Source organism: Schistocerca americana, chromosome 3 (genome assembly GCF_021461395.2).
Source record: "Schistocerca americana isolate TAMUIC-IGC-003095 chromosome 3, iqSchAmer2.1, whole genome shotgun sequence".
NCBI lineage: Eukaryota > Metazoa > Arthropoda > Insecta > Orthoptera > Acrididae > Schistocerca > Schistocerca americana.
The window spans coordinates 267,658,687-267,673,224 of NC_060121.1; the positions used below are offsets into that span (position 1 = coordinate 267,658,687).

At 46.0% G+C, this 14,538-nt stretch overlaps 1 protein-coding gene and 1 non-coding gene across 4 annotated transcripts in view; both read left to right on the plus strand.

Moving 5' to 3' along the window:
- Positions 1 to 14,538, plus strand: part of LOC124605218 (integrin alpha-PS1) — a 575,966-nt gene that overhangs the window by 331,506 nt on the left and 229,922 nt on the right. The gene's annotated exons all lie outside the window — the stretch shown is intronic.
- On the plus strand, positions 5,928 to 6,011 carry Trnap-ugg. The gene has a single exon. It is a non-coding gene; the product is annotated as a tRNA-Pro (tRNA).

The following is a 14,538-nucleotide window of genomic DNA, read 5'->3' on the forward strand; positions in this document are numbered from 1 at the left end:
ATAGCAGGAACCCTTTTGTTGTCATTCGCGGCAGCCTTACAGCATATCCGTTCGTCGACGATATTTTTCGCCTCGTTTTGTTGCCCTTCATGGCAAGCCATTTGCACTTACGTTGCAGCAAAATAATGCCCACTCGTACACACGATGATAGTTTGTACTGATTTTCCTCGTGCTTGCGAAACGCTACCCAGGCCAGCAAAGTCGCCAGATCTCTTCCCAGTTGAGAACAATTGGAGCATCATGAGCAGGGCTCTCCAACCATCTCGAGATTTTGACGATCCAACGCGACAAAATCTGGCATGGTATCCTTCAGCAGAAGATCCAACAACTCTGTCAATCAACGTCAAGCCGAATAACTGCTTCTATGAGGTTCAGAGATGGACCAACGTGTTATTGAATTGCTGGATTTGTGAAGCTCTCTCTCTTGATTTAATCATCATATTTTTTTGAAACTGTAATCTTTCGTTTGTATATGTACATCAGTTACCGATTTCAGCGTCATTCGGGTAATTCCCTCCTTGTTCGTCAAAGGTTACACACAGTTCCTTTTGACGACTTCCCAGGAAATGTAATCTGTCTACAAAGGAGATCGCCTGCAAAACATACTTTCGGCCAGTACTGAATATTGCTGGCCTGTCTGAGATCCGTATCAGACATGACTCGTAGAGGAAACACAGAAAATCGAACAAGAACATTGACGTTGATATCCTCGCTGTTGAGCGCCTGTAAACTCCACACACACACACACACACACACACAAAGGTTCGCTTAGAAGCGGCAATGCGTCACGAAGATACTCGTCTAACTCCAATGGCATTATTGTGACGTTTACTGTGAAAGTTCCGTGAACGTACGATCCTAGAAGAGTCCACTAATCTTCTACGTACGAGAATCGTCCACAAAGTAAGTTCAGTTTCCATTTCTATCCGCGGCAGCGCTACGATCGCAGTTCCGAGCATGCGCGGCATTTACTCTGACTCACGGAGAAGACATATACGCCATTTTCAGATCGCTGCTGCCGACGTGTGCTTTGTAGTGCTCCTTTATAATGTCAGCCGTGATTGAAAATGCCGCTGCGTGTGAAATCAGATCTGTGATTCGTTTTCTAAATGCAAAGAAAGTTAAACCAAAGGAAATTGATCGACAAATCTGCGAGGTTTACGGACAAAATGTTATCAGTGATTCAATGGTTAGAAGATGGGTCAGACTGTTCAATGAAGAACGTGAGCAAGTGCAGGATGAAGAACGAAGTGGACGCCCGTCTGTGGTTACTGATGAACTGGTTCACACAATTGAAGATAAGATTAGCCGGCCAGAGTGGCCGGGCGGTTCAAGGGGCTTCAGTCTGGAACCGCGCGACCACTATGGTCGCAGGTTCGAACCCTGCCTCGGGCATGTTTGTGTGTGATGTCCTTAGGTTAGTTAGGTTTAAATATTTCTAAGTTCTAGGGGACTGATGACCGCAGATGTTAAGTCCCATAGTTCTCAGAGTCATTTGAACCATTTTCTGAAGATAAGATTAAGCACAACAAGTCCTAGCGACTTTCGTCTCTTCTTACACCTAAAACCTGTCCTTGGTGGCCAACTTCAACGATGATGACGAGCTGAGAGAACATGTTACCACATGGTTGAATACATGAAGAAGGCATAAAAAAAACTTGTGCCACGCTATGAGAAATGCCTACAAAATTTCGGAGGCTCTGTAGAAAAGTAGTTTAACAGTTGTAGATTTTTGTATAATACATACTTTTTTCTGTCTCTGTACATGTTTGTTTTATATAACTAAACTAAACTTCCACTACTGGCCATTAAAATTGCTACACCACGAAGATGACGTGCTACAGACGCGAAATTTAACGAAAGGACGAAGATGCTATGCTATGCAAATGATTAGCTTTTCAGAGCATATACACAAGGTTGGCACCGGTGGCGACACCAACAACGTGCTGACATGACGAAAGTATCCAACCGATTTCTCATACACAAACAGCAGTTGACCGGCGTTGCCTGGTGAAACGTTGTTGAGATGCCTCCTGTAATGAGGAGAAATGCGTACCATCACGTTTCCGACTTTGATAAAGGTGTGATTTTAGCCTACTGCGATTGCGGTTTATCGTATCGCGACATTGCTGCTCGCGTTGGTCGAGATCCAATGATTGTTAGCAGAATATGGAATCGGTGGGTTCAGGAGGGTAATACGGAACGCCGTGCTGGATCCCAACGGCCACGTATCACTTGCAGTCGAGATGACAGGCGTCTTATCCGCATGGCTGTAACGGATCGTGCAGCCACGTCTCGATCCCTGAGTCAACAGATGGGGACTTTTGCCAGACAACAACCATCTGCACGAACAGTTCGACGACGTTTGCAGCAGCATGGACTATCAGCTCGGAAATTATGGCTGCGGTTACCTTTGACGCTGCATCACAGACATGAGCGCCTGCGATGGTGTACTCAACGACGAACCAGGGTGCACGAGTGGCAAAACGTCGTCTTTTCGGATGAATCCAGGTTCTGTTTACAGCATCATTATGGTCGCATCCGTGTTTGGCGACATCGCGGTGAACGCACATTGGAAGCGTGTATTCGTCATCGCCATACTGGCGTATCACCCAGCGTGATGGTATGGGGTGCCATTGGTTACACGTCTCGTTCATCTTTCGTTCGCATTGATGGCACTTTGAACAGTGGACGTTACATTTCAGATGTGTTACGACCCGTGGCTGTACCCTTCATTCGATCCCTGCGAAACACTAAATTTCAGCAGGATAATGCACGACCGCAAGTTGCAGGTCCTGTACGGATCTTTCTGGATACAGAAAATGTTCGACTGCTGCCACGACCAGCACATTCTCCAGATCTCTCATCAATGAAAACGTCTGGTCAACGGTGGCCGAGCAACTGGCTCGTCACATTACGCCAGTCACTACTCCTGTTGAACTGTAGTATCGTGTTGAAGCTGCATGGGCAGCTGTACCTGTACACGCCATCCAAGCTCTGTTTGACTCAATGCCCAGGCGTATCAAGGCGGTTATTACGGCCAGGGGCGGTTGTTCTGGGTACTGATTTCTCAGGACCCATGCACGCAAATTGCGTGAAAATGTAATCGCATGTCAGTTCTAGTATAATGTATTTGTACAATGACTACCCCTTTATCAACGGCATTTCTTCTTGGTGTAGCAATTTTAATGGCCAGATGTGTATAACCAGACGGAACTTACTTTGTGGACATACCTCGTATATCCCGACAAAACACCGTGAAAGCAAAATGAGAGAGATTGGAGGTCACACGGAGGCTTACCAGCAGTCTATCTTCCCGCTAGTCATTCGCAACTGGAATAGGAAATGAAAGGGATGGAGTGACAGTTGTCAGTTTTAGACAAAGGAACCTCCACCCCCACAAACCGTAGCGTGGCTTGCGGACTGTAGAGGTAAACGTAAAAGAAGACGCTCGGAGGCTTTCTGCTTTCCCGGGTGGCCTGGGCGAGGCGTGAGGCTCGGTTAGCGGCAGTATACGAATCAGCCGCTCCGGAGGCTGCGTCGTTCCAGGAAGGGTTGAGTGGTCCGCATCTGAGGTCACAGCTCCGTAGCGGCGCGGCGCCGCGCGTCACGTAAGCGTTTTACTCGGCCTAACTGGCTTGCGCGCTGCGTACGGCGCCTCTGAATCAACGTCCGGCCCTCGGTGTGACTGAATCACCGCCCATCCGCTGGCGGAGCGCCACCTCGTCTGCAGCCTAAGAAAAGCCCGTGGCAATCTGGCATCGCAATTCAAGTGCTTGTCATTAAAATAGCAGGCGGCGTGCAACAGACGTCACTTTGGCGTGAAGTGTACTTCGTGCGTGGATATGCGAATGATCAGCACTCAAGACCAACGTGAAGGGGTACTTCGTACCGTTGGTCACAGAGCCCATGGTCATCTTGGAGCCTTAGAGTTTGTCAGCTGAGTTAGCCCATCTAGAGGTCACCTTTTGTCAGAATGGTTACAGTGAAAGACAAATCAGACGTGCTTTGCGCTATCGACGAACCGTGCAAAAAAATGGCTCTGAGCACTATGGGACTCAACTGCTGAGGTCATTAGTCCCCTAGAACTTAGAACTAGTTAAACCTAACTAACCTAAGGACATCACAAACATCCATGCCCGAGGCAGGATTCGAACCTGCGACCGTAGCGGTCTTGCGGTTCCAGACTGCAGCGCCTTTAACCGCACGGCCACTTCGGCCGGCCGAACCGTGCACTGGGTGAGTGATGATAATACCGAGGAGGCACGAAAGCCTACGGCCTTCTGCATTATGCAGGGTGCATTTCGAAAAAGATTGGTCGTATTTTGCGGAAATGTGTTTTTCGACCACCATCTAAGATCTGGGTGCTTCTATTCTTCGCAAAGGTTTATCTTGCTGTGCGTAATGCGGGTGTCTACCGTATTCCGTGCAGCTATGGCATCTCATAAATTGTTCAGACTTTCTGCACCGTGGAGGACCGGTGTACAGAGCATAAGCATCACACCGGCTTACAACAGCATAGCAAATCCGCCGCTGCAGAACATTGTCATGGCACCGGCCATCCTATGGAATGTAACAACATGGGGCTTCTGGCATGCACTTCCAGCTATTGGGGTAATGTTATTAACGAAGCTGTCGAAATTAAATTAGCAAGTAACCTTATAAGTAGAGATGGTGATTTTTGTTTAAATCCTGCATGAAATCCTGCTCTCTCTCTCTCTCTCTCTCTCTCTCTCTCTCTCTCTCTCTCTCTCTCTCTCTCTCTCTCTCTCGTCAAAAAAATGGAGGGACAGAGTTAATACAACCTCAGCCGATGATTATCAGTTTCAGTATCAACAACTTCTGACGTTTATCGTCTTTGGTTTGTGATAGCGCTATTTTTTACGGCGTGTGTGTGTGTGTGTGTGTGTGTGTGTGTGTGTGTGTGTGTGTGTGTGTTTTTGGTTGTTTTACCTTTCTGAAGTTTCTCTGCAAACAGTGATTTTAAATTCCATTGCACAGCGCTTACTTGTTGCAGTTTTGTCTTAGACATGAAAGGGTGGGCTCTTGTCGAAATATCGGCGGTTGTCGACGACGCCACCCGACTGCATTCCCGTAAATTATTTTAACAGTTTTCGCCTTTTTGGGGGGGGGGGGGGGGAATGGTACGGGTGCTCTCAGTTTCGTAAAGTCAAACTGAGGAGCTCCTTTACCGACTAGTTGCAGCTTCACGGTCGGGATAGTGTGGAAAACGCTCAAAAGAAATGTGTGCTGACCACGTACCCCTCCATACCGCATTGGCATAACGCCGCAAGGCAGATGATGACACGGCGGCCGGTAGACTTCCCTTGGTCTTTCACAGCCTTGGGAGGAGCTCGCTAGACTTGGAGGAAAGGATATTGCTGAGAAACGGCTTTACAAGAGGACCGTACGAATTTCCCCTTACCGATTTGATTCGTACTGACATGGGTCTACGACACGAATATAACATATCTAAGCAGGAAGACGCAATTGTCAACCGTTTTTGCGAAAATCGGGTTTGAAAATTACAGGAGTCCTTCTGTTGTATGCTTTGCAGGGGCCGTAGTGTTCACGGAGTCAACAGCCAAGTGAGTACTCGCTTAGTTTTCATAAGCGCGAGGTCTCTGGATCGAATCTCGCTGACAGTAGAATTTTTTTTTGTTCATTCTAACATAATTCTAACTACAGTTTTAGTAAGTATCAATACTTAATCAGTAATTTACTATATTCCTAGCCTTCAATTTGAAGAAGGGAGACAATTTTTTTTCCTTCAGAAGACTAGAAATAAAAAAAAAGATACACAAAAACATTTAAATAAATCAGTTTAGTCAATTTATCAATATTATTGTATCAGTATAATCTGTAACCTCTGCAGTACTGCGCAAATCAGGATGATACTGATCATAGAAACAAGGCAAATAACGCCGGCCTGGGTGGCCGAGCGGTTCTAGGCACTACGGTCTGGAACCGCGGGACCGCTACGGTCGCAGGTTCGAATCCTGCCTCGGGCATCGATGTGTGTGATGTCCTTCGGTTAGTTGGGTTTACGTAGTTCTAAGTTCTAGGGGACTGATGACCTCCGATGTTCAGTCCCGTAGTGCTCAGAGTCAATTCCCTTCGTGCGGCCATAATCAGCCGGACACCTTTTCACGTGAATTACCAGAGTGCAAATGACAGCTGCCCTTTTATATACGTTGTGTATGCGATATTACCGCCAACCGTATACAGGGTGGTCCATGTACGTGACCGTGCCAACTATCTCACGAAATAAGCGCCAAACGAAAAAACTACAAAGAACGAAACTCGCCTAGCTTGAAGACGGAAACCAGATGGCGCTATGGTTGGCCTGCTAGCTGGCGCTGCCATAGGCCAAACGGATATCAACTGCGTTTGTTTAAAATAGGAACCCCCATTTTTTATTACATTTTCGTGTAGTACGTAAAGAAATATGAATCGAAACGCGTCGTGGAAATAAATAAAACGGTGACTGGTAACAGTGAACTTTTTGTTTCATTTGATGTCAGTAACAGTCACGGTAAAGCCTAACCTAAAAATGTTCCCATTTAAAGTTAGTTGGACCACTTTTTTCGCTTTGTGATGGATGGCGCTGTAATAGTCACAAACATATGGCTCACAATTTTAGACGAACAGTTGGTAACAGGTAGGTTTTTTAAATTAAAATACAGAACGTAGTACGTTTGAACATTTTATTTCGATTTTTCCAATTTGATACATGTACCTTTGAGAACGTATCATTTCTGAGAACGCATGCTGTTACAGCGTGATTATCTGTAAATACCACATTAATGCAATAAATGCTCAAAATGATGTCCGCCAACCTCAATGTATTTGGCAATAGTGTAACGACATTCGTCTCAACAGCGAGTAGTTCGCCTTCCGTAATGTTCGCACATGCATTGACAATGCGCTGAAGCATGTTGTCGGTGGATCACGATAGCAAATAACCTTCAACATTCCCCACAGAAAGAAATCCGGGGACGTCAGATCCGGTGAACGTGCGGGCCATGGTATGGTACCTCGACGACCAATCTACCTGTCATGAAATATGCTATTCAATACCGCAACAACCGCATGCGAGCTATGTGCCGGACGTCCATCATGTTGTAAGTACATCGCCATTCTGTCATGCAGTGAAACATCTTGACGTAACATCGGTAGAACATTGCGTAGGAAATCAGCATACATTGCACCATTTACGGTCGCAGGTTCGAATCCTGCCTCGGGCATGAATATGTGTGATATCCTTAGGTTAGTTAGGTTTCAGAAGTTCTAAGTTCTAGGGGACTGATGACCTCAGAAGTTAAGTCCCATAAGGCTCAGAGCCACTTGAGCCATTTTTTTCCCCACCATTTAGATTGCCATCGATGAAATTGGGGCAAATTATCCTTCCTCCCATAATACCGCACCATACATTAACCCGCCAAGGTCGCTGATGTTCCAATTGTTGCAGCCATCGTGGATTTTCCGTTGCCCAGTAGTGCATATTATGCCGGTTTACGTTACCGCTGTTGGTGAATAACGCTTCGTCGCTAAATAGAACGCGTGCAAAACATCTGTCATCATCCTGTAATTTCTCTTTTGCCCAGTGGCAGAACTGTACACGACGTTCAAAGTCGTCGCCATGCAATTCCTGGTGCATAGAGATATGGTACGGGTGGAATCGATGTTGATGTAGCATTCTCAACACCGACGTTTTTTCAGATTCCTGATTCTCGTGCAATTTGTCTGCTACTGATGTGCGGATTAGCCGATACAGCGGCTAAAACACCTACTTGGGCATCATCATTTGTTGCAGGTCGTGGTTGACGTTTCACATGTGGCTGAACACTTCCTGTTTCCTTAAATAACGTAACTATACGGCGAACGGTCAGGACACTTGGATGATGTCGTCCAGGATACCGAGCAGCATACATAGCACACGCCCGTTGGGCATTTTGATCACAATAGCCATACGTCAACACGATATCGGCTTTTTCCGCAATTGGTAAACGGTCCATTTTAACACGGGTAATGTATCACGATGCAAATACCGTCCGCACTGGCGGAATGTTACGTGATACCACGTACTTATACGTTTGTGACTATTACAGCGCCATCTATCACAAAGCGAAAAAAGTGGTCCAACTAAAACATTCATATTTCTTTACGCCCGCCGGGGTGGCCGAGCGTTTCTAGGCGCTACAGTCTGGAACCGCGCGACCGCTACGGTCGCAGGTTCGAATCCTGCCTCGGGCAAGGGTGTCCTTAGGTTAGTTAGGTTTAAGTAGTTCTGAATTCTAGGGGACCGATGACCTCAGAAGTTGAGTACCATAGTGCTCAGAGCCATTTGAACCGTTTCTTTACGTACTACACGAATATGTAATAAAAATGCGGGTTCCTTTTTTAAAAAAAACGCCGTTGATATCCGTTTTACTTATGGCGGCGCCATCTATCGAGCCAACCATAGCGCCATCTGGTTTCCCCCTTCAAGGTAGACGAGTTTCGTTCTTTGTAGTTTTTTCGTTTGATGCTTATTTCGTGAGATATTTTGCCCGGTCACTATCAATGGACCACTCTATATATGCATATCGCTATCCCAGCACTTTTAGCTCCTCGGCAAGGGGGAGTTCGTACAGTCCTCTTATTAGCCGTAACCTGTATTATTCATCTCAGAATGAATTTTTGCTCTGCAGAGTTTGGAAGGTAGAAGAAATAGATGACTTTTCTCGGTTCGGCACACAGTTTTAATCTTCCATGAAGCTTCGGAAGTAGTTGTTGGGTTGCGGATTAGTCCAGAATTAAAACTTCCTGGCAGATTAAAACTGTGTGAAGGACCGAGACTCGAACTCGGGACCTTTGCCTTTCGCGGGCAAGTGCTCTACCACACCCCCTATGCTGTGGCTAAGACAGGTCTCCGCAATATCGTTTCTTTCAGGAGTGCTAATTCTGCAAGGTTCGCAGGAGAGCTTCTGTAAAGTTTGGAAGGTGGGAGACGAGGTACTGGCACAAGTGAAGCTGTGAGGACGGGGCGTGAGTCGTGCTTGGTTAGCTCAGTTGGTAGAGCACTTGCCCGCGAAAGGCAAAGGTCTCGAGTTCGAGTCTCGGTCCGACACACAGTTTCAATCTGCCAGGAAGTTTCATATCAGAGCACACTCCGCTGCAGAGTGAAAATCTCATTCTAGTCCAGAATTGCTGGCTGGTTTAGTTGACCATCATAGAGGAGCGCACAGACTTGGACAGCTCTGGCAGGGCAGCCACGCTCGCGCAGGCGTCGTCTGCTGCTGCCCACGCCAGCCGAGGGCGGGGCCGGCCGTGCACGGGGGGCTTTGTATTCCTGCCAGCGGCATTCCCAGACGGCTTCCTGGCGCGGCTAATAACTGAACTGTCGCCGACGCGGCGCGAGGACGCGACCCCTCTGAGGTCGCCTACCCAATTCCCTTCATTTGCTTCAGTTCTGCCGGAGCTCTTTCGCGACGTCACTCCCTTATCTCCTCGCTGCCCCTCCGGCTGTAGGAGCGAGGGAGGCAGAAACAAAGAGAGAGAGAGAGAGAGAGAGAGAGAGAGAGAGAGAGAGACAGCGTGACAAGTTTAGACATGACGCCGACTCCTGCCGTTGGCAACGTCGTAAGCACTACTGCCACTTTGTCGCGGTTGGCCGAGCTCCTAACCAGCCAGTCACAGCATTCACGTAACTACACTGACGGAAAAAAATCGCAGTACCAATAAATAGGCCGGCCGGGGTGGCCAAGCGGTTAAAGGCGCTACAGTCTGGAACTGCGCGACCGCTACGGTCGCAGGTTCGAATCCTGCCTCGGGCATGGATGTGTGTGATGTCCTTAGGTTAGTTAGGTTTAAGTAGTTCTAAGTTCTAGGGGACTGATGACCTTAGAAGTTAAGTCCCATAGTGCTCAGAGCCATTTGAACCATTTTTGAACCAATAAATACGAGGGTAAGGCAATTATTAACGTTCAGTGACCGAGCGAGGTGGCGTAATGTTTAGCACACTGGACTGGCATTCGGGAGGACGACGGTTCAATCCTGCGTCCGGCCATCCTGATTTAGGTTTTGCGTGATTTCCTTAAATCCCTCCAGGCAAATGCCGGGATGGTTCCTCTGAAAGGGCACGGCCGACTTTCTTCCCCGTCCTTCCCTGATCCGACGAGACCGATGACCTCGCAGTTTGGTCTCTTCCCACAGCCAACCCAACCCCCAACGTTCAGTGATCCGTTTTTTTGTGGTCGGAAGGCGTATCTGGGGCCGAAATTCATCGAAGACTTTCGGTGCAATACGGGAACAGTGTTTTGTCACAACGGAGTGTCTACGAATGGATTGAAAAATTCCGAAATGGTCGCACAAGTGTTGCGCACGATGAAGGAGCCGGATGACCGTTTACCGCCACAAATGAAGAAACCATTGAGCGTTCACGTGAAATGATTCTCTCAGACGGTTAACTACTGACGTAGTGGTACATCGCCTGCAAATTAGTCACGGTTCTGCCTACGAAATCATCCACAACAGACTTGGGTTTCATTAAGATTGTGCAAGATTGGTCCCAAAACAACTCACACAGTTGCATAAACAAACGTTGGATCGCTATGGTAACGAAGGGGACAACTTCTTAGATAGGATGATTACAGGTGACGAAACATGGATCCATCATTACGAGCTGGCCGAAGTGACCGAGCGATTCTAGGCGCCACGATTCTAGGCGCTACAGCCTGGAACCGCGCGACCGAACGGCAGAGTATGGAATGGAAACATCCAAATTCGCCGTGCAATAAAAAGTTCAAGACCCAGCCGTCCGCAGGAAAACTGATCCTTACTGGTTTTTGGGACGCACGAGGTCCAGTACTGGAACATTATGGGGAAAGGGGCACAACAACAGTGTACGTTACAGTGAGATGCTTACTGCCAGGCTAAAGCTTTCAGTTCCAAGCAAACACCGAAGATTGCTGTCAAAATGTGTTGTGTTGTTGCACGAAAATGCCCGTCCGCATACTGCTGTCCGCACTGCTGAAACGCTCCATGCTACGGTCGCAGGTTCGAATCCTGCCTCGGGCATGGATGTGTGTGATGTCCTTAGGTTAGTTAGGTTTAAGTAGTTCTAAGTTCTAGGGGACTGATGACCACAGCAGTTGAGTCCCATAGTGCTCAGAGCCATTTGAACCATTTGAAACGCTCCAGAAACTCAAATTTGAGGCAGTGGATCATCCTACGTATAGTCCCGATCTTCCCCCGTCTGACTATCACTTCTTTGGTCCACTCAAACAGGCATTAAGGGGCCGTCGATTTGCCTCGGACGAAGCAGTGAAAGAAGCGGTGCATTCCTGGCTCACAGCTCAACCGAGAACCTTCTTTTATGAGGGCATCAGGAAGCTTGTACAACGATGGACCAAGTGCGTTGAAACGCAAGGAGACTATGTCGAAAAATGATGTTCTTGTTAGGTTCCTATTTGATTACAATAAAATTTTATAACTATTTTGCGGATAATAATTGACTTACCCTCGTACTTAATGTAGAGTGATGAAATTTCGGGAATATATTTGACTGCGTAACACACTTAAGTGATTAACATTGCAAGATCACAAGATAATGTAAGCACCAGATAAGCCATAGCAAAAGTAAACTGTTGCTACATTAATAACTAGTGTAGCCACCAGAATGTTGAATGCAATCATGCTAACGTACATGCATTGTGTTGTACAGTTGCTGGATACCAGTTTGTGGGATGGAGTTCCATGCCTTTCGCACTTGGTCGGTCAATACAGGGTCGGTTAATGCTGTTTGTGGATGACGGTGGTGTCGTCGTCGATGATGTCCTGTATGTGCTGTGCTGGAGACAGATCTGGTGATCGAGCAAGCTAAGGCAACCTTATGTGGGTGAGCGTTATCTTGCTGGAAAACACCCCGTGGAATGATGTTCATGAATGGCAGAACGACAGATTAAATCACCAGGTTCACGTTCACATTTGCAGTCAGGGTGCATGGTATAGCCACGAGAGTGCTCCTACTGTCATACGAAATCGCACCCCAGACCATAACACAAGGTGTAGGTCGTGTTTAGCACGCAGAAAGGTTGGATGCAGGCCCTCAACTGGCCTTCTATAAACCAAACCACGGTCATCGCTGGTACTGTGGCAGAACCAGCTTTTATCAGAAAACACAGCAGACCTCCACTCTGCCCTCCAATGAGCTCTCGGTTGAGACCACGGAAGTCGCAAATGGCGATGGTTTGGGGTTAGTGGAACGCACGCTATAGGGCGTCTGGCTCTGAGCTGTTCTTGATGTAACCAATTTGTAACAGTTCGTTGTGCCATTGTGGTGCCAATTATTTCTCAAATTGCTGCTGCAGACGCAGTACCATGCGCCAGAGCCATACGCCGAACACTATGGTCATCCGTATCGGTAGTCCCTTGTGGCTGTAGGAAGCCCGGTCTTCTTGCGAACGTGCATTCCCGTGACCACCTCTGCCAGCAGTCATGTACAGTGGCTGCATTCCTGCAGTATCGCAGAAATAACACCCGCCTTCTCGTAGGCCTATTACACGACCTCGTTTGAAATTCAGTGAGGTATTAATAATGCTGTCTTTGTCGCCTTAAGAGGAGACAGAAGGCAATTTTTATAGTTCTTTTGAAAAGTGTACTTATTCAAAGGGCAAAATAGCTTGGGCAGAATAGGGATAAAAATTGCCTTCTGTCTCCTCTTGTATGCCCAATAATTCCAAAACATCCAGTTTTCTAATAACACCATCATTGAAGCATAAAATGGCTTGATAAACACCAAATTTGAGGGTTGTAAGCTGAACAAATACAGTTTTCGGTAACCCGTTCCAAATGACATACAATCATTAACCCTCGAAAACAATAACAAACACGATCGGAAAAACGTGTATCGATAGTGGATACAGGGTAGGAAAGACTGAAGCGATATAACAGTAGAAGCATGAAATAATATATCTCGCGTCCGTCGGCCGTCGTAATTTAATATATTATTATTGTTATTATTATTTTTTGATTGTTGCCGACTTACGTAGTGGGCCTTAATAAAAATGATATTTCATTCAATTTTGATTTACGGTTAAATGGTTCAAATGGCTCTGAGCACTATGGGACTTCACATCTACGGTCATCAGTCCCCTAGAACTTAGAACTACTTAAACCTAGCTAACCTAAGGACATCACACAACACCCAGTCATCACGAGGCAGAGAATTTACGGTTAAATGCTTTTGTGAAGTTCTCCTTTTTAACAATATTAATCTTAAATTATTTGTTACGTTAATGAATGTTAGACTCGCTGAATCTTAAAACATGAGCATACAAGTTGAACATTGGAATAAACTTTTCATATTAATTTCCTCGGCTAGTCAGTTCACTTTAAAGCAAAAGATCTTTAGTTATTAATTACAATTGCGGCCCACACACGCGCGAGAGTATTTTTTCTTACCTCCGTTAACCATTGCATTGTAATCGGAGTCCTGGCTCTGGCTCTCGGCTATGGTACTGAAAATAAGTATCTTAAAGCTACGTATTTTCTGCAACGTCGGGAGGCTGTGAAGAAAAATTAATATTATGTTAATAGCGGGCGAGTTTTTCGCTTCCCCTAATTTTTCGTAAGTTAATATCGCCACGTAATGGCGTCGTTGGCTGCATCGGCCGCTGCGATTGTTGAACTGTAAATTACTTGAATGCAGGTTAATTCAAGGAAGGCGGACATGAAATCGGGATCACCTCTTACAAATTAAAAGTGCACAATAATATTAAATCAATATATTATCTGCTTAACTCATACAAATATGCTTACATTTGCCAGCACTCGCAAGATGTCCGTCTACCCACAACCGAGACAAGAGAAGTAGTGAAGACGACTAAAAAATTAACAAAAGAGCGTATCTTGTCGTCTCTTTAGATCATTTTGTTATATTTCTTTGCACTCGAAACTTACACAGAGAAATTATTATTTTACCGGTACATTATTAAAAAAATCTGTATCATTCAAGTTTTAAAGTCTCTTCTTTATAAATACTGTTTTTTAAGTGTTTTCTTATTACCTCACTGGGGACGCTATATATACAAGGAGTAAAAGAATGCCGTGCATTATTTCGGCATGGCGCAAAAAGAAAGACGTGGCATTTAAATGCCAAATTGCACAGAGCATCAGGAAAACCATCATATCTCACGAAAAAATTGTCGTATTTATATAAAACAAAAACTGTTTCACGCAGGAAAGACCAGGCTTTTCAAATATGCCAAAATCTAAAAATCGAATTTTTGAAGCCCACTTGCCTTACGTCTCCCCTAGGCATTCTTGACTACTATCAAATCACCACGTCCAACCTCAAAGGTAACTAACGCTCACGACAGTTTCAGCGTGTATTTAAAGCAAACCTGATTTTCATCCTCGTAGTGGCGCGACTGGCACGAAATTTGAATAGACGTCTTTCAGATGTAGAAACGCGCCTGCCAACATTCACTTATGTCGCACAACTGCTGCTTGATGTTGCGAATTTTTTTTTCTCCAGTGTGAGAAGCTAAATTA